The sequence below is a fragment of the Urocampus carinirostris genome, chromosome 10 (assembly GCF_059441175.1).
Source record: "Urocampus carinirostris isolate Australia breed hairy pipefish chromosome 10, RoL_Ucar_1.0, whole genome shotgun sequence".
NCBI classification, from domain to species: Eukaryota; Metazoa; Chordata; class Actinopteri; order Syngnathiformes; family Syngnathidae; genus Urocampus; species Urocampus carinirostris.
Window position 1 is genome coordinate 14434605 of NC_142358.1, and position 26483 is coordinate 14461087.

Here is a 26483-nt window from a genome sequence, read left to right on the forward strand (position 1 = left end):
AGATAATCATAATAATAATATAAATAGTATACATTTCAAGAGGAGTGCAAGTTCTGGCGGCTGAGCGGTTAGCGCATGTGAGGCACACTGAGGTCATGGGATCAAATCCAGCTGCCAACCTTCCTGTGTGGAGTTTGCATGTTCTCCGGGCACTCCGGTTTCTTCCCACATTCCAAAAACATGCATGTTGGGTTAATTGGCCGGTTCAAATTGTCCCTAGGTGTGAATGAACGAGCGGATTCTCTTTCCCTGTGTGCCCTGCGATTGGCTGGCAACCAGTTCAGGGTGTCCCCTGCCCGCTGCCCGAAGATAGCTGGGATGGGCTGCAGAACACCCGCGACCCTACTGTGGATAAGCGGTGCAGAAAATGGGTGGATGGATAACTTATTATAACAATTTTTAAAAATTGATCATTCTGTTAATATTTTTCAATATTTCTAACATACTTGGGATGCTCTTTTTTTAATAAGATCTCCTCCCATCATGAAGTCACCGAAGAGCGGATGAATACAGATCATCTTGCTGCTGCCCATCTCATGAGGGAACAATTTAGTGCATCCTACAAAAAGTCAATATTCTCCTTTTCCAATTCATTAAAAAAAATACAGCTGCTGCTGATGTGCTTGCTGCCCAGGGCCAAATAAATGAAGGTCACACAAGGTGAAACGTGAGACCAAGCGTGCGTAACATCTAGAGACAAACACACTTTCCCACAAGCGCAGCCGCCATCAAAGTCAGATGTTAGAAAGCTGACGCGCGAGAGTGCACTGAAGCATAAAACATCCGCTAGTTTTATCTTGGATGGCAGAAGAGATCATGTGCCCACCAGCCATCTTTAACCCCGCCCACATTTCACTACGTGACTCCTGCTCGACAAGTGAACACATTTCATCACGTTTACAGAAATAAAAACAAAATGAGTCAACAGTTTGCCTTTTCTTCGTTAATCAAAATATGACATATGTGTATTACTCAGTGCGACAGGGATTACGGATGCCAAGGGCAGAGTGTGTGCCGCCAACCAAATTCAACAGTGCTTAAAGCGAGGTTTGCAATGAGCATTCTCCTGCAACCTTCTTTTCACCTCGCAACAAAGGATTCACCCGGAAAACCCTGAAGAAAAAACAAGAAACTAGAGAATGGTTCTGTTACGGATTTTGTTCCAGTGGAATTATACCTCCAGTGTGGGTGTTGGGGACTGGGTAAGGAGAACAGACAAATGGAATGGACTTCGTTGCTTTTGAAAGCATGAAAGAAAGAAGTATTGAAGGAAAGGAAAGTAAGAGAAAATTGAGAACATAAGAAAGGCAAAAGGGACAAGAAGATCCAGGAAGGGAATACATGACACTATGGCAGTTGAAGTTTCCGTTGAAGCACAAAAAAAGAAAGTAAGGAAAGAAACACACACGGAAGGACAAGTAGGAGAATGAAACAATAAAACGAGGAAACGATGGGAATATTTGAGTCAATGTCGTAAGGAAGGAAGAAATGTGGGATGCTCAGAAAGAAGGAGGAAAATGAGAATGGGAGTTTCATGGTCATGAAGGAACAATTCAACTGTGAAGGAAGGAGTATTTAGGCCGGGAAGGCAGTGCCAAGAAAAAAGACCATGGTAGAATGGAAAGAAGGTTGGAAAGAATTAAAAAAGAAGGGAGGGAAATTGAAAATAAGGTATGGGAAATAAGGACAGCATTAATATGGCTCGGAAGGATGGGAAAGAGAAGTGTAGGGTTTAGAAAAGCAAGAGTAGGAAGAATTGAGGAGGATGTTAGGTTACATAGAAACAAAGGATGGCAGCAAAATAAAAGAGGAAAAATGAGAACAAGCGTCAAGAAAAAGAAAAAAAAGAAGGAGAGTGCAGAGATATGGGAAAAGGAAGGAAGAAAGAAAAGAGGAATAATGACAGAGAAAAGAATAACAGGTAAGGCAGGAAGGAAAAATGTCAGTAACGAAAAAGGCAGATAAGCAAGAAGAAAGGAAGGTAAGGAAGCAAGCAAAGAAGGAAAGAAGGCAAGGGTGCAAGCAAGGAAGCAAGGAAGGAAGTGAGGAAGGAAGGAAGGAAGGAAGGAAGGAAGGAAGGAAAAGGGAAGAAAGAAAAGGGAGTAGGGAAGATAGAAAGGAAAGATGAAAGGAACAAAATAATAAGAGCGATGAAGGAAGTAAGTGAAATGTAAAAATGAAATGATCTGCATTTATATAGCGCTTTTCAAGTCAATGACTTCCCAAAGCGCTTTACAATGTGCTTCACATTTCCCAATAGCGGCCTTGCAGCCATGTAAGGCGCTAACCTGCTTATTGGGGGTATTAGGGGTTCAGTGTCTTACCCAAGGACACTTCGGCATGTAACACGGACGAGCCGGGATTCGAACTGGGATCCCTTGATCCCAAGACGAGCGCTCTACCTCCTGAGCTACTGCCGCCTCTAAAAATGAAATGATCTGCATTTATATAGCGCTTTTCAAGTCAATGACTTCCCAAAGCGCTTTACAATGTGCTCCACATTTCCCAATAGCGGCCTTGCAGCCATGTAAGGCGCTAACCTGCTTATTGGGGGTATTAGGGGGTTCAGTGTCTTACCCAAGGACACTTCGACATGTAACAAGGACGAGCTGGGATTCGAACCGGGATCCCTTGGTCCCAAGACCAAGCTCTACCTCCTGAGCTACTGCCGCCTCTAAGTAAGGAAGGAAAGAAGGAGGGAAGAAAGGAAGGAATAAAGGAAGGAAGGAAGGAAGGAAGGAAGCAAGGAAGGAAAGAAGGAAGGAAGGAGAGAAGAAAAGGAAAAACAATGACAGGAGGGAATGCAGCAAGGAAAGAAGGAAGAGAGGAAGAAACAAAAGAAAGGATGAATGAAGGAAGGGAGAAAGTAAGAAGGAAACAAGGAAGGGAGAAATGAACAAAGTAAGGAATGAAGGAAAGGGGGGAGAAAGAAGCAACAAAGGAAGGAAAGAGGGAAGGATGGTAGGGCGGAGTCCTTTCTTGATAAAAAACAGCAGCTTCTTACCATTCAAAAGCTTTTAGGAAAAGAGTAAGGTAAAGGGGTGGAGGAAAATGGAGAAAAGGGAGGTAAAGGAAGGAAGGAAGGAAGGAAGGAGTCCTTTATTCATCTTCTTACAACAAGCAGTTTCTTACCATTCAAAAGCTTTGATGACAACTGGGATGCCTAAAAAAACACAATTAGGTTGAACCAAGTCAATCGAGAGCCAATCACATATTTGCCAGGACATCGTGGTGTCATATGCTCCGCATCAGCTCCACGAGATGCTGCAGACTTTGCAGGTTGCATGTTAATGGCTTTTGTGCCGGCGGCGTTGCCGCACCGACTTTACTTTAATCTAGCTGCCCACACGTTCAAGTCTCAGGACGCTGGGAGAAGAAGGCGTGGGCGGGGAGCAGGAACATGCACGCACATACGAAATACAATCAGCCCATAGGGACAGGGGGTGTCTTGCTTACCAGGAGCAACTTCACAATCCTGTGTAAATGGTCTTCGTTTATAGAGCTCTTTTCAAGTCACGGTAAACAAAATCCAAAGCGCTTTACAATATATTTCACACTTACCCATTCAAATCAAATCAGATCAGATCAAATTTATTTCAAAAGCCCTTTTCAGGCAAAGAAATTACCCCACTCAGCATACAAGACAGTCAAATCCCTGCTTAATTACCGGCCTGGCAACCCAAAACCCATTGGGCACAGACACACAATGGTTAAAATACAATACAAATAAAATAAATAGTAACAGAGATCAAATATGGTTATGATAAGGTACAGACTAACCATGTGAGTAAAGGGATTCGAGAGAGGCTTATCCACACTGATAGGGATTGCAGCAGATGGCCTCAGGATTTTGAGCCATTGAACCACACCCTACCACTGAAATACAAAAGTAAAATAGAAAAGTATAAAAAGTAAAAATATAAATAACTCTAAAACAAAACATAAAAGTATGGAATAAAAAAAGTAAAGTATGACACAGTAAAAGATTAGATTTTACACGGATCTAAGCTGAATAAATAATCAATTAAAAGCCATATTTTAAAAAGTGGGTTTTGAACACTTCCCTTAAAATATCAAGGGTCCCTGTAGACCTGATGTCCTCCGGCTGACTGTTCCATAGATGAGGACCAAAGTGGCTGAATGCTGCTTCACCGTAAGTTTTAGTCCTCACCCTGTCAACAAGCTGTTGTCAGAGGACCTTAGGGACCGCGAGAGCGGATATTATAAAAGCAAATCAGAAAGATAGGATGGCCCATGACCTTTAAGACATTTTAAAAAAAGTAAAAGCACCTCAAAATATATCGTGAATGTCATGGTTGCCATGGTGCCCAATTGGTTCCCGCCGTGTGGCGCCAGGTTCTGTCACAGTTGCCACAACGCCCATTGGCCCCGCCCACTGACACCATCTGAAACGCGTTGACAAATTGCTGCCGGACTACTTAAACGCGGTCTTGCGAGTTGCCTGGGGTCAGAGTGTCTGTGAAACTCCTCCTAGACTGTGTGATATGCCAAGTCCTGTCAATTTGCCTGTGTTTGATCCTGTTTTATTTTCAGCCTGATCTGTTTGATTTTGACCACTCTTTAGTTCTCATTTCAATCTACTTCCGCGACCATCGATCCTCGGATAGAGAGTGTGTGCATTCCTCTTCTCCCCAATAAATTGTGAGTTACGTTACGCGATTGAGTTTTCATTCCTGTTTCCTGTCCTGGCCCGTGACTGTGAAATGCTCAGGGGGGCAATGAAGTAATTGTAAAACTGAGGTAATGTGATCCCTCAGACAGACAGACAGACAGACAGACAGACAGACAGACAGACAGACAGACAGACAAAGAAAGAGCAAAAAGAACAACAGGTTAAGGCCGAGAGTAGAAGGAAGAATGCAAAAGACAAAAAGATGGAAAGAAAGAGGCAAAGGACAAAAAAGGAAGGAAGTAATGACCGAAAAGAATAAAGGAGGCAGGGAAGGATGGAAGGAAGAACAGAAGAAAGGAGGGAAAGAAGGAGGAACAGAAGAAATGAAGGAAAGGAGAACAGAAAAAAAGGAGGGAACAAAGGAAAACAGAATAAAGGAAGGAAGAACAGAAGAAAGGAAAAAGAAGTGAGTGAGTGGGTGAGTGAGTAAATGGTCTGCATTTATATAGCGCTTTACAATGTGCTTCACACTAACCCATTGACACACACTCGCATACCGATGGCAGCATCAGCCATGCAAGGCACTACCTGCTTATTGGGGGCATTAGGGATTCAGTGTCTTGCCCTAGGACACTTCAACATCTAACACAGAGCAGTCGGGAATCAAACCTGCGACCTCGTGATCCCAAGACAAGCGCTCTACCTCCTGAGCTAATGCGGACAAAGTGAGTGAGTGAGTGAGTGAGTGAGTGAGTGTGTGAGCAAATGAGTGATGGAAAGCGATACAAAATAAGAAAGGAAGAACAGAAGGAGTGAAGGAAGGAATGAATAAAGGAAGCAAAGAAGGAATGAAGAAAGGAACGAATGAAGGAACAGAAGAAAGAACCAAAGGGAAAAAGGAGGCACAGAGTAGGAAGAAGGCAAAGGACATAAAAATTGAAGGCAAAGAAAGGATGGCCAGACAGAAGGAGACAAAATACAAATGAGGAAGGAAGGAATGTTGGGAAGGAACGAAGGTAGAAAAAAAGGAAGGCAAATAAGTAAAACTTGAGAATAGAAGGACTAACTAAAGTAAAAATATATATAATGAGGAAATAAAGACCAAAGAATGATGTGATGAGGAGAGATAAAAGTGAGTCAGAAATACAAGCAAGCAACGAGGGAATGAATGAAAGAAGACAGATGTGGTAACACAGAAATATGCCCGAAGGAACAAATTAAGACGACAAATAAAGATGATAAATAAGTCAAATGAAAAAAGAAATGAGGCACGGATGCTCGATTTCCATGTAAAAACATTCAACGTGACCTTGCCGGGTGTTAAAGTACTGAGCGGTGTTCAGTGGAGGAATGAGTAAGAAAGAAGAGCAAAGTAAAGTTGCTCCTTCGTTTTGGCCACCGGCAAACGAGCGCAGAGCGGTCACAGGGCGACCAGTCCGCGCATACAAATTGAACAAATGGAGAAATCAAAGTCGGAGGCAGGCACACAACTGACAAGATAAAGAATGGAATAGATGGGAACGCCATCATCTAGGGCAGGTGTCGGCGACCCAAAATTTTGAAAAAGCCATTTTGCACCAAAAAACAACAACAAACTAGTGGATTAGTAGATTAAAGGGACAGAGACAAATAAAGAGAGAGGGGGGGATGAAAGAGAGGGAGAAAGAGACAGTAAGGAGAGAGAGAGGGAAAAGGGAAAAAGAGAGTCAAATTGAAAGAGAGAGAAAGAGAAAGAGACAAAAATGAGAAAGACAACGAAAGAGAAAGATTGAGATGAATAAAAAAGAGAAGAAGTGAAATAAACAACCCGTTACATGTCGAAGTGTCCTTGGGTAAGACACTGAACCCCTAATGCCCCCAATAAGCAGGTTAGAGCCTTGCATGGCTGCACGTATTGGTAAATGTGAAGCACATTGTAAAGCGCTTTGGGAAGTCTTCATTGACTTGAAAAGCGTTATATAAATGCAGATCATTTCATTTCATAAAGGGAGAAAGTGTGAAAGAGAGAAAGAGAGAGAGAGAGGATGAGAAAGAGAGAGTAAGGAGTGAGAGAGGGAAAAAGGGAAAAAGAGAGTCAAATTGAAAGAGAGAGAGAGAGAGAGAGAGAGAGAGAGAGAGAGAGAGAGAGAGAGAGAGAGAGAGAGAGAGAGAGAGAGAGAGAGAGAGAGAGAGAGAGAGAGAGAGAGAGAGAGAGAGGATCCACTCCAATACATCCACTCCACAGTTTTTTTATGAGTGGCGCTGGCTTGGGTGATATCAAGTGGACATATTTAAAACTACTTCTCATTCTTCTCAAGTGCTTCTCCGGGCATTGTCTTGTGAGCCGGATTAAAACCTTTGGTGGGCCTGATCCGGCCTGTGGGCTGCACGTTTGACACCCCTGCTTTAAACAGTGTAATTCATTTGATATGTAAAGTGGACTTTAATAACAAGCATTAATGCTGCTTGCAGCCGTGTCCACAATGCTAGCATACAAATTAGTAGGTGAAACTGGCATTAGCTGCTAAATTATTAACGACTCAAATACAGCAATGCTATTGGCTGAAGCGGCTAGCTGCTTTTTTAGCAAAAATATGCACTAAAGCCAGGCCAGGGACTGCCAGAGAGATATAGACAGGGTTGGGTAGGGTTACTTTAACTTGATTACTTTCAATTACTTTTGGATTACTCCATTACCAAATATGCTAATAAAAGACAAAAGAAACTAAATATGAATAAAATGACTAAATTTTGTGCAGGCTTGGGGAGTAACGGAAAACATGGAAAGGCAAAAATGATGTTGGCAAGCTGTTTGGATTTATTTTAATTTTGTTTCTGTCGCATTTTATGTTAGTTTTGCCGGAGATCAAAGAGATCAAAGCCAGGAGAGAAAGCTTTCCACGTGTTGTGAGTCATCATTTTATTCATATTTAGTTTATTTTGAAAGTAACCCTATCCAACCCTGGATATAGAATAGTAGAATAATTTGAGATCAGAATCTTGTTTATGTCCTTCCCAATCTAGTATGATTCGATCACAACGTCCTATGCACATGCCTTCACCAATTCACCCCACAAGGGCGCAAAGTAGGAAGGATCTCTACCTCTTAATTCCAATCACTATAACAAAATAAATGATAGAGGGAGTAAAGGCCAACCACCACCATGAGATGATTACATTCCTACTGGAATAAACCCTCCACACCTCATTTCATCACCTCCTACCCTCCTCCCTTCTCACACTCTTCCTTCAACTAAACCAACCCTCCGTCATGCATATTATTTTCGCCTTTCAACGCGGTCTTCAACTTTTTTGCTCGGCAGTGATTCGGCGTCCATCTGCTGGAACGAATCAACCCCCCGAGCAGTGATTGCACGAGCGGGAGAGATTTTTTTGTTTATTTCTTGCATACGCTACAATCATTCGTTCATTAGCCTAATTAAAAAATGGTGAGGAGCGGCTGCAGGTGAGCGACGGCCAGTGGAAACAGTCCGCCGGGAATCCTTGGAGAGTCGGAGGGCTGTTGTTATTGACGAAGGTGTGCAAGGGCAAGGGATGAGATCGAGGAGGAGGAGGCCAAGGTCTGTTAAGTTACTAAAAGGCGCAATTCTGCATAACCAGGGCGGAGGGTATAGTTAGGAAGGGGCGAAGGAGGCTTGGATTGGGTTTAAATAAAAGTACTGCATTCCTGTCAACTGTACGTTTTGGCCGTACAAAGTACGTTTATTATGCATTTTAAGACGTGTACGACGTACAAGAAAATCTGTACGGAAAAACGCAAATTTGTCAATTATGGGTACCATTCGGTATACACCGACTATCACGAAACGGCAAATCAATCAAGTCAAACGAGATCGAGTTGTTTAGTGAAAGGAAGTCCGTCTCTTTTTAAAGAACCGGCTTTTTCGGCTCAACTCATTAAAGAGAGCCGGCTCTCAAAAGGCTCACTTGCTTTGATAGATAGATAGATAGATAGATAGATAGATAGATAGATAGATAGATAGATAGATAGATAGATAGATAGATAGATAGATAGATAGATAGATAGATAGATAGATAGATAGATAGATAGATAGATAGATAGATAGATAGATAGATAGATAGATAGATAGATACTTTATTCATCCCCACAGGGAAATTCACATTTCCAGCAGCATCCCTTCGCTGAGAACAATACAATAATAAAGCAAAAGGAATACAATATACAAATACCCAATGTGCCGTGCTAATACCCACTGTAGCGCGTTGTATAGAGTATTTAAATAGTGCTACATAAAATACACTCTGCAACAAAAGTACAGTAATATGCAATGCAGGGGGTGTGGTTTAATGTGGGCCTTTACTCCGCCGGGTGGAGTTAAAGAGCCTCATGGCATGAGGAAGAAACGATCTCTTCAGTCTGTCCGTGGTACAAGACAGTGACAGCAGTCTGTTGCTGAAGCTGCTGCATTATATTACGAATTATGATGTTGTATAAAGAAGTTAAGAAAAAAAAGGAAGTATAAAAGGAGAAAATGAAAAGAATGTGGTTATCCCTTAAAGTAGTATATTACCAACAATAATTTAATGCAGAAAATGAATCAACAATTTGAATAAGAAAATGTATTATTCTAGTTTATTATATTTATATGTATTTTTTCCTTCTACAGTGAACGTCCAAGCTATTTCATTTTTGAACTTTTTTTTATAATAAAGCTCATTCATGTGGAGCGACTCAGTATCTCACAACGAAATGTTAATCAACAATATATATGATATAACGAAACACATGTACAATATAACATGTTAGAGTACATAAATAAACACATTTGAAAAAAAATATGGTGTAAGATTATTTTCTATTTTGTAAGGGAAAATACGACAGTTTGTAAGGGCATAGAGCCGTGGAGGTTGACAGGTATGGCACTGGCAGCCGTGCAATTAAGTCTTCAGTAATGCTACATCTCTGTCATGATTACTGATGTGAAGCACCTGTGCCCGCTCATTTGGCGCTAACCGCCACGCGTTCTGATTGGCTCCCTTTCACTATTCGAACCCTGTCCTGTCAATCCCCTGGGGTCAGTCCGTCTGCAAATCTCCGTGTATACTAGGCAAGCCTTTTTCGACCCTGACTCCAATGTCCCGTTTTTGCTCCCGTCTGTCTCCGGCTACGACCCATTTTGATCCTGACCACGTCTGCTCTCCCGTCCCGACTTACGACCCGTTTTTGATCCCGACAACGTCTGCTTTGCCGTCCCGGCTTACAACCAGTTTCTGACCCCGACCACGTTTTTGCTCTCCTGTCCCGGCTATCGACCTGTTTTCTGTACTTGACACCGCCATTCCTCGCTACAGAAGATCCACTTCCGTGTTCGGATCACAATCCGAGTACGAGAGTGACTTGCTTCCCGCGCCTAGCGAACACCGGATCATGGGCACAGCCCTTCCTCTTTCCTTTGGTATAACTTTTGAGAAACATAACGCAATCGGGTCCTGTTTCCGTTCTGGTCCTGACAGTCTCGATTAATAAAATCCTCAGTAACGACGGCTATAAAACATCTACTGCAGCTACAAATGTGACACATAAAAAACATGAATAATAACCTAATTAAATTAAACTTTTATTTAGAAACACATCCATATTTCACTCACCAATATCATTTTATTTGGGCACAAAATCTATTCTCCTTTCTTTCCTCAAGAAGATTTCAATTACTCTGTTGAACGGATTATCCGTGCGTTTCAGTTTCATCAAGAAGTTCTTTTCTATCGCCATCGAAGCTAATGCTGAAAATCGAGCCTGTTTTGTCACATTACTGGTATAAATTAGTATTCGAGTCTCAGAAAGTCTGCTAGACAAAAGTAGTGGACATGGGAAAATTTTTCTTCACCTATCTAATCAGTTTGTGAAATCCCCGACGTTTCGCCTTTGAGTAGAACCTGCTCCGCCAACTCGAAATTGGCCAAACCAACAGCTTTATTAACACTGATGTTATGCCTCGGGGCCTGCACATCTGGTTTTGAAGACCTCAGGATAAATTTTTGACCCTGGCAACATGTAATGGCTGAATGTGATTGGTTGGATGCTTAAACATAAAAGCACACATGCAGAAGCTGCTCAACGAGGAGAAAAGCAATGAAAGGAAGCTGACAGACAATTTGGTATTAATTAGAATTATTGAGCATTCATGGCCAAAATATAATTAACATTAAACGATTCAGTTATTGTTTCCTCCTGGCACTCCGATTTTCTCCCACATTTCCAAAATATGCATGTCAGGTTAATTGGCCGGTCTGAATTGTCCCTAGGTGTGAATGAGCGGGTTAGTTGTCCGTCTCTGTGTGCCCTGCGACTGGCTGGCAACCAGTTCAGGGTGTCCCCTGCCCACTGCCCGAAGATAGCTGGGATGTGCTCCAGAACCCTTGTGACCCTAATGAGGATAAGCGGTGTAGATAATGGATGGATGGATGGATGGATTCAGTTATTTTTCAGGCCAGCATAGAAGGCCGAGGGGGCCCTGATGGTCCATCACTAATTGAAAGAAGAGAATTTAATACTGGAAGGAGATGGGTAAAGGAGGTAAGATGGAACTGATAGATAGCACAAGTAGGTGCAGTTGGGATGAGGACATAGGGAGGCTAAAACGAGGTGTCCTCCAGACAGCAAGTCAATGAGACATAAAGGGTAAAGGCAATGTCATCCATGCCAGCCTTTTAACATCGTAAAACAGTAGATGTTATAGTGCACTCTATTTTAACACGTGAACAGATGACATGTGCTTGTTTAAAACCGGAAGTGGTAAACAAAAGGAAAATCTAATGTGATAGTTGGAGCACAAAGACTTTGAGGTTTGAACTTTTTTGTTTGTAAATAACTTTTTATCTCTCACACACAATTCAACAGAGTTGAGTCACCCATTATACAACAACAAAAAATATATATAATTGACATACCCGTGACAAAGTAACCAGCAACAAAAAAATGATAATAAAAGAAATACAATTAAAAGGTGAGGTGTTTAGATATCAAGTAGAAATTGTGTAATGGGCTTTCATTTTTTCTCAAATTGAAGTCTTGGAGTGATTTTTTTTTCCATTATGTGCATTTGCTTTCATTTGTCTCTCCATTGTTTTATGTGAGGTGGTTGTAGTTTCAGCCAGGAAACCGATCATTTTCTTTGCTAACCGAAGCATTATCCTGTCATGATTGCCAAAGTGAAGACACCTGTGGCAATCGTTTGGCGCGCTGGAGCGCACTCTCTGATTGGCTGACATTTTCTTCTTAAGCGGTCAGTGCCCAGAGAAGGACGTCAGACTGTACTTCTGTGTTCCTGTGTGTTTCGCCAGATTACCAAGTACCAAAGACTACTTTCCTGTTTTGATTCCTGCCTTCGGTTCTGACCTGTTTCTGCCCCGCGTTTACGATCTACTCTCCTGCCCTGGCCATCGACCTGCCCGCTAACACGTATTGATTCTGGCTACCTGTCATGGAACTACCGTTCCGTCCAACGCTGCTAGCGACCGACAACCATTGGCTTCCAAAGCCAGCTCTGTCAGCTCAATCCAATAAAGATTCCTTTAAAACGAACGCAATTGGGTCCGAGATTCCATTCTGGGTCGTGACATATCCTTAGGATAGAGTTGTATTGACCAGTCAATAACTCCTCCGGCAAAATTCCTAATACATAGGTCATTGGGTTCAATCGCAACTCCCAACCAATAATTAATTCTATTTCTGTCTGAATACTTTTCCAGAAATGTAATATCTATGGGCAATCCCAGAAAATATGTGTGAAATCCCCCACGCTCCCATGTTATGATTACCGATGTGAATCACCTGTGCCCACTCATTTGGCGCCAACTGCTGCGTGCTCTGATTGGCTCCCTGTCCCTATGTAAACCCAGTCCTGTCACTCTCCTGTTGTCAGTCCGTCTGCGAACCTCTGTTGATATAAGGCAAGCCTTTTTTGACCTTGACTCCCACCTGTCCTCTTTTTGCTCCCGTTTGTCACCGGCTACGACCTGTTTTGATTCTGACCACGTCTGCTCCCCCGTCCCGGCTTACGACCGATTTTTGATCCCGACTACGTTTACTCTCCCGCCCTGGCTCACGACTCGTTTCCTACCCCAACCACGTTTTTGCTCTCCCTGTCCCGGCTACCGACCCGTTTTTCCATCCCTGACACCGCCATCGCTCACTACGGAAGATCCACTTCCGTGTTTGAATCACAATCCGAGTGTGAGAGCGACTTGCTTCCCGTGTCCGGCGAACACTGGATCATGGGCGCAAACTTTCCTCTTTCTTTCAATAAAACTGGTGGTAAACGTTACGCAATTGGGTCCTGATTCCGTTCTGGTCGTGACATCCCAAATCCCCGCCAACATAAAATGGATGTATTATTATATTTTGAAGTAATGGAGGGTGTATAGAAGTAAGGATTTTTACTTTCCATTTAGATTCCCTCCATGTCGGACGGATGGTTATTTTGTGTCCCTCTTACCAGTCGTCGTCTTTTATCACTTCATTAGCTTCTGATTCTCATTTTTCCTTTACCTCCATCACATCATTACTGAGATCCATTTGCAGAGCTTTATACAATTTTGAGATAACCCCCTTTATTAATTGTCCTTTTTTAGCATAATATTAACAATTCCTCAACTTTAGTTGGCTCTTTACATATTTTCCCACATTTATCGTGTCTCTGGAGCTAATGTCTTTGTTGCAAATGTTTATAAAAATCATTTTTAGGCAGGTCAAATTCTTGTTGAAATTGTTGAAAATATGTTAATACCTGTCCTCCAAACACTTGGGTAATCAACATCAATCCATTGTGACCATTTTTCAAATCCAACATCCATAACCCCAGGTTTAAAATCTGTGTTTTTCGTAGCCCTACTTAAGGTCATTGATATTTTAAATTTATTTTGTATCTTTGACCATGTTTTAATAGTTCCAGTGGGCATTTTTAAGTGGAGAAAGGCGATAGTCTTGCGCTTAAAATGGTAGTGTTGGTTAATATGCAGTAAGGAAAAAGAAGAGGACGCGTAACTCAATACAAGACTAAAATGAAAATAAGGAGTGTTTTCTGATCTGTTTTAAGACGAGGCACACCATCTGTCAATAAAGTTTTACTATAAATTCCCTGCACCAGTTTTTTGTTTTTTTTTAAAGGTTAGATTAAAATTGTTCTTATTATTTATGCTTCAGGGGGTAATAAAGGTGATGGATTTTGGTCAAGATTTTGCTGTAGTTTTGGATGCTTTTATATTGTAACCGTTTTACAATATTTTTACTTTTTTTTAGAAAAAAAAATAAAAAGTACTACTTTAAATGAGTTAAAGTTAGCTGGCGTAACTTTATTTGTTAGTAAAATTTATTGACAAACTTTTCAGCAAGCTTTTTACTTGATTTGATTTATTCTACTATATATATTTTTTGCAACGCATTCTTAAACACCTTCTTGAAACAAAATATGTGTCGAACCCGAACAGTCAGTTGACCCAAACGCGTAACGTTTTCACACCAAGCTTTATTTACGGAAGTGGGGCAGTCTTGCGCGGAAACACAAACGCCAGTGATTGAGCGATCGCTGGGCAGAAGAAGTGGGGCAGAGAAGTCAGGCATGGTAGACAGGAAGCGGGGGGCAAACGAGCAGGATACCGGACAGGACAGGACAGGACAGACGGGATCGTTACCTGATATAGGATACAGGATTACAGGGCTTGGATCAGGGATCGATACAGGATACGGGATCGATAATGAGCAGGATACCAGACAGGACGGGACAGATGGGATCGATACCAGATACAGGATACAGGATAACGGGGCTTGGATCAGGGATCGATACAGGATACGGGAAAAACAGGATTGATAACGAGCAGGATACCGGACAGGACAGGACAGATGGGATCGATACCAGATACAGGATGACGGGGCTTGGATCAGGGATCGATAAAGGATACAGGATACGGGAAAGACGAGATTGATACCGGATACAGGATACAAGATAGTTCAGGAACAAAACGGGCGCCAGAGTCAAAATGCTTGCCTTGCAAGTGCAGAGGTTCGTTGACGGACTAACAAGGAGTGAATGAGAGCAATGAGTTTAAAATAGAAGGGGAACCAATCAGGCAACGAGGATAGAACATGTAATAAGGAGAGGAGCGGAAGGAGGCAAGGGGTGTAGTTAGAGGAGAAGCAATTAAGTGCAAGGAAGCAACAAATTAAGAACAACAAAGATGTTGACCGGAAAAAAGGAAAATGAAGAGGAATGATCATGTACATAGGAGTGGGAGAGGCGAAGCAAGGGAGTGTAGGCTGAAGTGGAAGTGTAATGGGGAGCAAGGAAGAAAACATAGAGATGTAGAGAAGATATAAGAGGAAAGCAATGAGGTGTATTAATCCGAGGAGGTGTAGCAAGAAGGCAAAAAGGAAATAGCTGAAGAAGGGATAAAGATGTTAGGACAGGTTATGAGAAGATAAAGACCTGAGAAATAAACAAGATTTAAAGGAGATGTAGTTCACACAGGAGAACAAGGAGGTGTGGACGTTGTAGTTATAAGGAAGGAGGCACAAATGAAGAAGAAGATGGGATGGGGAGGAATGTGGGAAACTAAGAAGGGAAAATGGTGAGTTTGACATAGAATGGTGACTAAACAAGGCGTTGTTATGAAGGAGGAAGGGGCATGGAGTTCAAAGAGAAGGAGATAAGAAGGTGCAGTTGAGATAGAGGAGGTTTAGGTAAGATGAGGAGGGAAGGAGTATGATAAGAGGTTGAGGACGGAAGGATTGAAAGACTCAATGCCAGGAAATGTTATAAGAATTGAAAATGAATCTGAAAAGAAGGAAGGAGCACAGCAGCCATGTTTTGGCGTGAGAGCCGGGACGAAGCAGAAATCAAGAAAGAGCTGAGAGGAGCAAAAGAGTGGAAGTGGAAGAAACAAGGGGAGGGGGCGAGTGTTCTCAGGGACTGATGGGGAAGAAGGGAATGAGGAAGGAAGGAATAGAGGGAGGTGTAATGAATGAGTGGCAAGAATGCCTGCAAAGGCACATATGACAAGTCATCGGTCACTACAGCAAAGCGGCGGAGCACTTCATTAATATGCCGCCTTTTGCTTTGCGGAAGGCCATGGGGGAATGAAGAAAAGAGAGAGTGGAGGGGAAGGCGAGCTACATCACAAGAATGGAGCGAGGGAAGCCCCGGAAAGCTGCAGAGAGCAAAGAGGGGGGGAGGGAAAATGCTGTGTAGGGAAAGCCCTGTTCCAAGGATCACCTTTACAAGCTAAAACACAATAAAATCCATCTACAAAGCCATTCAGTTATGGTTTTGCAGCCAAATGCTTATTAGATTAGAAACGGCCTCATTAATGACAAAAGTATTCGTGCGTTAGAAGCATCAGAAAGAATAAAGTTTGTTACTGTCAGAAATTACCATAACTATATAGTGCACTGTGTTCTTTTCTGCCTGTGTCTGCCTGTGCAGGAATCATTTTGTGGTCTATTTTGTACACAAACAGTTCGACAAATGATATTATGTCTGCCAAAGTATATTTTAAATTTCAGATTTCTACTGGCGAAAGCCTCGTATTCCTTGCGCTGGGGTCGGCAATCTGCAGCTCAGGAGTCGCCTACTGTTCTTTAGTACTGTCGAGTGTCTCCCTGGCGCTTTTGCAAAATTTCTCACTATTTGACCTCTAAAATAGCAAACAAAGGCTACTGTATCAAATATTAACATTCGTTTTCTCAGGTGGTCAAATACTTATTTGCAGCTGTATCACACAAAAAAATCGTTGAAAAAAAATCATGCATTGTGAATTCTAGCTTTTTATTTTTAGTTTATCTCTCTCACAGTGGACATGCAACATGCACCTACGATGAAAATTTCAGACCCCTCCATGATTTCTAAGTAGAAGAAATAGCAAAATAGCAGGGTGTTCAAATACTTATTTTCTCCACTGTATATATATATATATATATATATATATATATATATATATCCGGAAAGTATTCACAGCGCTTCACTTTTTCCACATTTTGTTATGTTACAGCCTCATTCCAAATTGTATTAATTTAATCTCTTATCTCAAAATTCTACACAAAATACTCCATTATGACAATGTGAAAAAGTTTTTTTTAACTTTTTTTGAATTTATTAAAAATAGAAAACTAAGAAATCACATTTACATAAGTATTCACAGCCTTTGGTTAATACTTTGTTGATCCACCTTTGGCAGCAAATACAGCCTCAAGTCTTTTTGAATATGATCCCACATGTTTAGCACACCTGTCTTTAGGCAGTTTTGCCCATTCTTCTTTGCAATAAGTCTCAAGCTCAATCAGGTTGGATGGAAGACATTAGTGCACAGCCATTTTCAGATCTCTCCAGAGATGTTTGACCGGATTCAAGTCTGGACTCTGGCTGGGCCACTCCAGGACATTCACGGAGTGGTTCTGAAGCCAATCTTTTGAGATCTTGGCTGTGTGCTTTGGGTCGTTGTCCTGCTGAAAAATGAACTTTCGCCCCAGCCTGAGGTCAAGAGCGCTCTGGAGCAGGTTTTCATCCAGGATATCTCTATATATTGCTGCATTCATTTTTCCTTCTATCCTGACTAGTCTGCCAGTTCCTGCTGCTGAAAAATATCTCCACAGCATGAAGCTGCCACCACCATGCTTCACTGTAGGGATGGTATTGGCCTGGTGATAAGCGGTGCCGGGTTTCCTCCAAACATGGCGCCCGGCATTCACACCAAAGAGTTCAATCTTTGTCTCATCAGACCAGAGAATTTTGTTTCTCATGGTCTGAGAGTCATTCAGGTGCTTTTTGGCAAATTCCAGACGGGCTTCCATGTTCCTTTTACTAAGGAGTGGCTTTCGTCTGGCCACTCTACCATACAGGCCTGATTGGTGGATTGCGGCAGAGATGGTTGTCCTTCCGGAAGGCTCTCCTCTCTCCACAGAGGAACGCTGGAGCCCTGACAGAGTGACCATCTGGTTCTTGGTCACCTCCCTGACTAAGGCCCTTCTTCCCCGATCGCTCAGTTTAGAAGGCCGGCCAGCTCTAGGAAGAGTCCTGGTGGTTCCAACTGTCTTCCATTTACGAATAATGGAGGCCACTGTGCTCATTGGGACCTTCAAAGCAGCAGACATTTTTCTGTATCCTTCCCCAGATTTGTGCCTCAAGACAATCCTGTCTCGCAGGTCTACAGACAGTTCTTTTAACTTCATGCTTGGTGTTTGTGCTCTGACATGCACACTCAACTGTGGGACCTTATATAGACAGGTGTGTGCCTTTCCAAATCATCTCCAATCAACTGAATTTACTGCAGGTGGACTCCAATTAAACTGTAGAAAGATCTCAAGGATGATCAGTGGAAAAAAGATGCACCTGAGCTCAATTTTGAGCTTCATGGCAAAGGCTGTGAATACTTATGTAAATGTGATTTCTTAGTTTTCTATTTTTAGTAAATTTTTAAAAAGTAAAAAAAAAACAAAAAACGTCATAATGGAGTATTTTGTGTAGAATTTTGAGATAATAGATTAAATTAATACAATTTGGAATGAGGCTGTAACATAACAAAATGTGGAAAAAGTGAAGCGCCGTGAATACTTTCCGGATGCACTGTATATATACATATACATATATATATATATATATATATATATATATATATATATATATATATATATATATATATATATATATATATCTCATCTCATCTCATTAGCCGTACCGCTTATCCTCATTAGGGTCGCGGGGGGGCTGGAGCCCATCCCAGCCATCTCCAGGCAGTGGGCGGGGGACACCCTGAACTGGTTGCCAGCCAATCGCAGGGCACACAGGGGACAGACAACTCATTCGCTCATTCACACCTAGGGACAATTTGGGCCGCCCAATTCACCTGAAATGCATGTTTTTGGAATGTGGGAGGAAACCGGAGTGCCCGGAAGAAACCCACGCAAGCACGGGGAGAACATACAAACTCCGCACAGGAAGTCTGGAGCTGGATTTGAACCCACGACAGGTTCCCATGACATGAACTGTGCCGCACAAGCGCTAACCACTGCGCCGCCGTGCTGCCATATATATATATATATATATATATATATATATATATATATATATATATATATATATATATATATATATATATATATATATATATATATATATATATATATATATATATATATATATATATATATATATATATATATATATATATATATATATATTTTCTGTCCATTTCTTTATTTAGATTTTAAGAATGTTTGTTCCATCTTTGTCCTCCCACAGAAACCAATTTTTTTTTCATAAAAACGTTTTTGAAAAACCACCAGGAAGCCACTAAGGAGCGGCAAAGAGCTGCATGTGGCTCCAGAGCCATTTGTTTCCGACCCCAGTGCTAAGGAAAGAAAAAACATTTTCATGCCAATAACGTCCACATGATGGTGACAAAATATCATCTTAGGTAAAGATAGTGTCCAGAAATCAGTTTTAACACTAAAGTGCAATACAGTATAGCAGCAAGTTTATTTTTAGATTATTATATATATATACCACAGCCATATTCCCCTAGTGCAGGGGTCGGGAACCTTTTTGACTCAAAGAGCCATAAAAGCAAAAAATATTAATTTTATTTTGGGAAAGAGCCACACCATATATTATGAGACAAATTTACTAAAGAGATGGGAGGGAGTGCTTGCACTTTTTGCATAGCTCCACCCATCCCTCCCACTCACCCAATCAAATGACTAAGTTCTCTTCCGGTGTTTTGGCGTATTTACAGTTCTGTGGATTCATCATAAGGTATCTGAACACTGAACACAGATTATATAGTTAACTTTTATATAAAGGATTCTTTAGCGTTGTACAGCCAAAACGAGTTTTTTCCCCCCCTTTTTTTGTGTGACACCATGACTGTGAATTGTAGTGAAAAACGTGCCCTATATATATACTGCGAAGTAATGCAATGTTATTTAGTTTTGGTTTGGCTTTGCGTGTACCCGATAATGATAGACAACTCAAGTTTTGAACAAGATGGAGAAATTTTGCATGCAATCAAATTTGTCTCTGAGCCACAGATACTCGTAGAAAGAGCCATATATGGCTCGCGAGCCATAGGTTCCCGACCCCTGCCCTAGTGGGAGGTGGCTAGAGTCATTTCTGACTCTTTTTGGGAGATTGATTCAGAGGAGGGGATTCCCAGCCCCCTCGCTCAACCCAACTGAGGTGTTGGGAGTCATTAGGTGACCAAACCCCCCAATTCCAACCCCTAGTGCTGAACGCCAAGCAGGGAGGCAACGGGTACCAATGTTTAAGTCTTAGGTCTGACTCGGCCGAGGCTTGAACCACAACCTCCCAGTCTCGGGGCGGGCGCCATACCCCCAAGGCCACCAACGCCATTATAATTTGACAACAATCTGTAAAAAAAAAAAAACAACAACAGAAAAACAATGTTTACAAAGACAGCATTGTTTAAACAAATGGGGCGGAGCTTGCACTACGCTCGGCTCCAAGTTGGAGCCTCTAACACAGGAAACACTGGAAAGAGGAAAACAAGCAGAGGAGAAATGCGGACAGAGTTGTATTATCTGTTTTACATATTTTCACAGGATTGGAACACGTTAAAAGTTTTTGTGTCAGGTTCGTCCTCCTACAAAAAAACTTTTTTTAATTTGTAAACAATTTTGCAAAAGCGCCAGGGAGCTACTCAACAGTGCTAAAGAACATGGGCGACTCCTGAGCTGCAGGTTGCCGACCCCAGCCCAAGGATGACGAGGCCAGTAGAACAGTGCTCTAAACAACTAGGTAATGTTTAGTGTTTAACTCTGTAATTGATTGAGAATCAGGTTAAGGACCAACTGTTTTTGTATAAGAATAACCAAATCAGTCTTTGCCTTTTTGAATTGCTATAGCTATTGTGTCTATCTCATTTATGTCCGGAATATTCTGTAAATAAAACCTTCAAAGAAACACGTCATCTTTTTCCAGCCTTTCTTTTGAAAACCTACCTCCTCTAAGCTCGGAATCAGACGAACACATTGAAGAAGAAAAATACGCTTTACAAGCTTTGAATAATCAATAAGAAAATAGCAGCTCTGTGCTGTTTGGTGACCACTACTTTAAAGCCAAGTCACTCTTGTTTGCTTAATGTCCTCGAATATCAAATATCCCTTCTCTGTGGCCTTGTTATTCAATGGTGTGTTATGAAACCCACAAACGAAAAAGCCATCCTCTAATAAGCGCTTTAAAAGAAGACAACTTGTCTTTTACTTCTCTGCTGTCACGTTTATTCAAATGTCAGTGACCCTTTCTTGCACTAACAATAAGAAACACTCCCTATCCTCAAATAAACAGCTCCCTTTTCCATTTTAGAGGTTTGGAGTGTAAATATGACTTTGTTATTTCAGACATTGTCATTTTCTAATAGACAAAAATGAGTTAGTTATCTAATAGGGCCTCACGCTCACTCCTTTATAAACCAAATGGGGAGAACTTATTGAGGCACGCAACTAGCTCTTCCTCCACTACTTTGCTATCCTTTCTTTTCCTCAATCATCGGCCTTTCCTGTATTTAATGTTCTATCCGCACTATTTTCATAATGGGTAATCAATGAAAAATAAATACAAATTGGACCTCAAAATTTTACACATTCCACGAATAAGACCCTCCACAATGAAACTGGTTTAAACAGATAATATGAGTAAGCAGGAACTGTGAGTCAGTGACAAGCTGAGAGGTTTGAGTCCAGCTTGCATATGCAGATTTACAAATAAATGAACCTAAATCTTTGTCATCATTTGATTGGCAGAGCAAAAAAGCAATTCATGAACGTGGAATGTCCTTACTTTACTTGAAAATTAAGTCTATGTAATGCTGTTTTTGAATAAAAGCATCAATGAATACAGTAAGTCCTGTTGAATGAAGAAAATATAACAGGAAACCCATTAATGGATGGCTTGACTTGGGGGGTTGAAGTGTGCACAAAACCGGAATCCTTGGTCTCACTAACCCCCTCTGCCATCAGGCAAGAGAATTGCGTGCCTCATTCGGCATCTGCAGATGCTCAGCACAGTAACCTGTTACATACTATTTGCATTCATCATTCACATTCTACAATTTTTAAAAACAAAATCCAAAATGTGTGAAGTCAAATGAAAAAGAGCTTTAACACTAAACTAATGTAATTATTTAACATATTTTTATCTTATATTTCCTTGATGACATGTGAGGCTGTGCCTCACCTGCCCCCCCTGACTGGATGTCACTAGTGTATATGATTTTTTTTTATATGTAGTCAAAAGGGGCCTGAGTTCATTATAACTTCTGAGCCCTGCCCTGGATGAGGTCAGGTGAGTCTGTGCTATGGTGTGAGTATGTCGAAATGCAAAAAGTAGTTAGTAAAAGATAAAGTTTAAGTTACACTATGACACACGTCATATGATAAAAGAAAAGGCCAGACAAATAGTAAATGGTCTGCATGTCAAGAACCGGAACAGGATCAGGACCCAAATGCGTGACGTTTCTCACACAAGCCTTTTATTTTACGGGAAATGGGGAGTCATGTACGTTAGGCAGCAGTGTGGTGTGGAATGATAGGTAGCCAGAGGCCGACTAGGATCGATACCAATTGCCCGAGCAGATATCGGACAGATGGGGTCGATACCGGACAGGACGGGACAGACAGGATTGGAATCAAAAAAGGATATCGAAGTTAAACAGGACAAACTGGACGGGAACGAAACTGGAAACTGATATTAAACATCGGGACAGACAGGATTGATATCAAAACAGGGTATCGAAATTAAACAGGACAAACTAAAAGGGAACGAAACTGGAGACCGATATGAAACAACGGGACCGACAGGATTCATATGAAAACAGTATATCGAAATTAAACAGGACAAAATAGACGGGAACGAAACTGGAAACCGATATTAAACAGGACAAAAAAAACGGGAACCATACCGGACAGGAAATACCAACAGGAAACAGGGCCGAGTCAAAACCCACGTCTTGCGGGCAAGGGGTTCGTTGACGGACTGACAAAGGAAGAGTGAGAGCACTGAGCTTAAATAGACGCAAAGCCAACCCAACGAGAGGCAGCTGGCGCCACACGGGCGGGGCCAATTGGGCGCCATGGCAACACACACTGCATTCATATAGCGCTTTTCAAGTCACTGAAGACTTTACAATGTCCTTCAAACTCATTCATTCACACACACAATCAGACACCGATAGCGGCGTCGGCCATGAGAGACTACTACCTGCTTATCCGGGACAACAATAGTAAATAAAATAAAGAATTACCTATAAAAACATGTTTTTGGGCGCAAATATTGTCCTCGTTGTCCCTTTATATAAAGTAGTACTACAGAAATACTACCAAATTACTACATAAAAAAATATTACATTGAGTATTTTAAAACAGGAACCTAATACTGTATAGCTTTTTGCTTTTATACTGAAAATTTAAAAAAAAATCTATAAAATCCAACAATACTACTACTAGTAATAAGACAAGAGAAATACTGAGAAAATACAACTACAGCAATATTACTAAAATATTAAAGAAACAGAAATACTATTACAGAAATACGACAAAATATTACAGGAATGCTACAAAATACAACTATGCCAATACTTAAAAATAGTTCTAAAGCAATACTACTAATATACCACTACAGTAATACTATCATACATAAAACTACTACATGATTATTATGACAGAAACACCACAAAAACACGACAGATATACAACAAGTCTACTATGTAAATGCTACAAATATACTATTACAAAAATACTACAAAATATTCCAGAAATGTTACAAAAATACGAGTATGCCAATACTTAAAAAGTTCTAAAGAGATACTACTAATATACCACTACAGTAAAACTATCATACATAATACTACTACATAATCATTTTGACTGAAATACTACAAAAATATTACAGATATACAACAAGTCTACTATGTAAATACTACAAAAATACTATTACAAAAATACTACAAAATATTACAGAAGTGTTGAGAAAACACAACTATGTCAATACTTAAAAAAATATGTAGAAAAATACTACTAAAATACCACTACAGTAATACTATCATACATAATACTACTACATAATTATTATGAAAAAAATACTACAAAAACATGACAGATATACAGCAAGTCTACTATGTAAATACTAAAAAAACATGTAAACAATATGCTATGGAAATACTACAAAAATACAATTCCAGAAAGACTACAAAAATCGGACTGCAGGTATGCCAATACAAATACAACTACAGTAAAACTACAAAACTAAATATCAAATTCAGTACTTAAAACGGGAACATAAAATGTGATTCTTCTTTAAGTGTAAGCTTAAAGGGAAGCAAGTCACTCTCGCACTCGGATTGTGATCCAAACACGGAGTTGGATATTCCGTAGTGAGCGATGGCAGTGTCAGGGACGGAAAAACGGGTCGTTACCCGGGACTGGGAGAGCAAAGCGTGGTCGGAAACGAGTCGACATAGTCGGGATCAAAAATGGGTCGTAAGCCGGGACGGTAGAGCAGATGTGGTCGGGATAAAAACCGGTCGTAGCCGGAGGCAAACGGGAGCAAAAACGGGACTGGCGGGAGTCAGGGTCAAAAAAGGCTTGCCTTGTATGAACAGACGTTCGCAGACGGGCTGACAACAGAGGATAGACAGGACTGGGTTTAAATAGGGACAGGGAGCCAACCAGAGCCCCCCAAATGAGCAGGCACAGGTGATTCACATTGGTAATCATGACATAAATAAACTATCCAAACTCCACCTAAGCTTGACATCATCCAGTCAAACATTCTAACCTTGGCCCCTTCTCGAGGTTTGGCCCCTTCTCAAGGTATAGTAAATGTGACTGGACTTACAAAAATAAACTTCCTCCTTTCAGCACTCAAGTCAACGAATGACTCCGGTTGAGCAACCGAAACATCAAATCGTTTCCTAGATGGATTATCGTATTGTGTTTGTGGAAGTTCTTAACATGGCATTAATGCCTTCTTCCATCAACTCGTGCGGAAACTGCAGGCTCATGCGCATCATTGACGCGCATGCGCATGGCTGTCCGCTTGTCAAGATTTATAGAAAGTGTTCGTCAGTGCAGCAGGAGATTTCATTCACTCTGAATGATGAAAACCAAGAATAGTTTATGCTGCATTTGATTGATTGCACCTCTCCCGTGCCCAGCATGCAAATTGGCTGGCGTCTCATCAACTTTTACGGCTTTCTTTTATGAATAAAAAGGCAGCTGGTGGTGTGCGTTGAGTGCGCGTACTCGCCGGGGAAAGTGTTCGCGTTCCGGCCGCTCCCAAGGACAACTTTGCTCGGACGCGTCGCATCTGGAAGCTTCGTTTTGCTGACGCGTTTCATTTATTCTGGGCGAGTACGCGCACACCGACGAAGAGCAAAACAGGTGGAACGAAATAGAAGGTGCCCTTACCTTGTTTTTCTTGTAAAAAATGATGCTTATGATGATGTTGGCGGTGGCTGTTTTGATAAGGAAAGCGCACAAGGATGCTCACCCGACGACATGTGCACCACCGCTGAGGAAGGGAAGCATCATCAGCATCATCATCATCATCATCATCATCCACACGTCCCGCCTCAGCCGAACCGGCACTCCCCGCCCCTCTCTTTCTTTTGCCCCCCTCTCTCTTCACGCACACGCGGATAATGTTGCTCGTGTTCCCTCGTGGGGAGCTATGGAGAGGTTTTGTTTACAAGACAGAAGAAGAGAGGAAGCAAGAATGAAATTGCATACCTGTCAACCTGTACGTTTTTGCCGTACAAAGTACGTTTATTATGCATTTTAAGACGTGTACGACGTACAAGAAAATCTGTACGGAAAAATGCAAATTAGTCAGTTATGGGTACCATCCGGTACACACCGACTATCACGAAACGGCAAATCAATCAAGTCAAACGAGTTCGTCGCGGTAGCCTCTATCTCAGTACGGTTATTTTCGTTTCAAACAAAGCAAGCGGTTTGATGCTACTGTGCGCATGCGTCTGCCGCCTGGGGATTTCCCATCATGCATCATTTCGTGGTAGTTGTGTAGTGAAAGGAAGTCCGTCTCTTTTTAGAGAATCGGCTTTTTCGGCTCAACTCATTAAAGAGAGCCGGCTCTCAAACGGCTCACTTGCTTTGATGCATTATATTACGAATTATGATGTTGTATAAAGAAGTTAAGAAAAAAATGAAGTATAAAAGGAGGAAATGAAAAAAGACAGGTTTGTGGTTATCCCTTTAAGTAGTATATTACCAACAATAATTTAATGCAAAAAATGAATTAATAATTGAATAAGAAAATTCTACTTAATTATATATAATATATTTTTTTGTTTTGTTTTCCAGGTTGTTTTCTTATATAGTGCTCTTGAGTTCATGCTGCTGATCAGTTTGAATGCATTATTATTTACTGATTTTATCCAATTTTATTTTTCAGTAACAGTTTCACATGGCCCGTCAAAAATGTTTAGTTTAAGGTTTTGTATTTTTATATTACAGATGGACTTTAAGCTTTTTTTGTAATTTGGTATTTTTTTTAATATGTTAACAAGATTATAGTACTATGCAGAGTTGTACAATATTATGGACAAATTATACTATTTTTGGTCACGGTTCAAGCCAAAACTTGTTATCAATGAAGTATCTATGCTGCCTTTTTTCAAAGAAAAACTAGATAGGTAATTCTCTATAATGAAAAAGTCAACACAACAAAAAAATACTGGATAGCTTAAGCAGCCGTTAGCTTGCTACTACTATCACCAATTCTATTGTTTGGGGCTGAGGTGTACAAAGAATTATTGGTCTCACTATCGCCTGCTACTATGAGGCAAGAGAATTGTCTCACCT

At 41.1% G+C, this 26483-nt stretch overlaps 1 protein-coding gene across 1 annotated transcript in view; it reads right to left on the reverse strand.

The window, feature by feature from the left end:
* slc8a2b (solute carrier family 8 member 2b) overlaps positions 1–25190 on the reverse strand; it is a 125662-nt gene extending 100472 nt beyond the window's left edge. Inside the window, exon 1 of the mRNA XM_088344981.1 lies at positions 25068–25190. The gene's annotated coding sequence lies outside the window, so the exon portion shown is untranslated. The remainder of the gene's footprint in view (positions 1–25067) is intronic.
* Positions 25191–26483: the final 1293 nt, after the last annotated feature.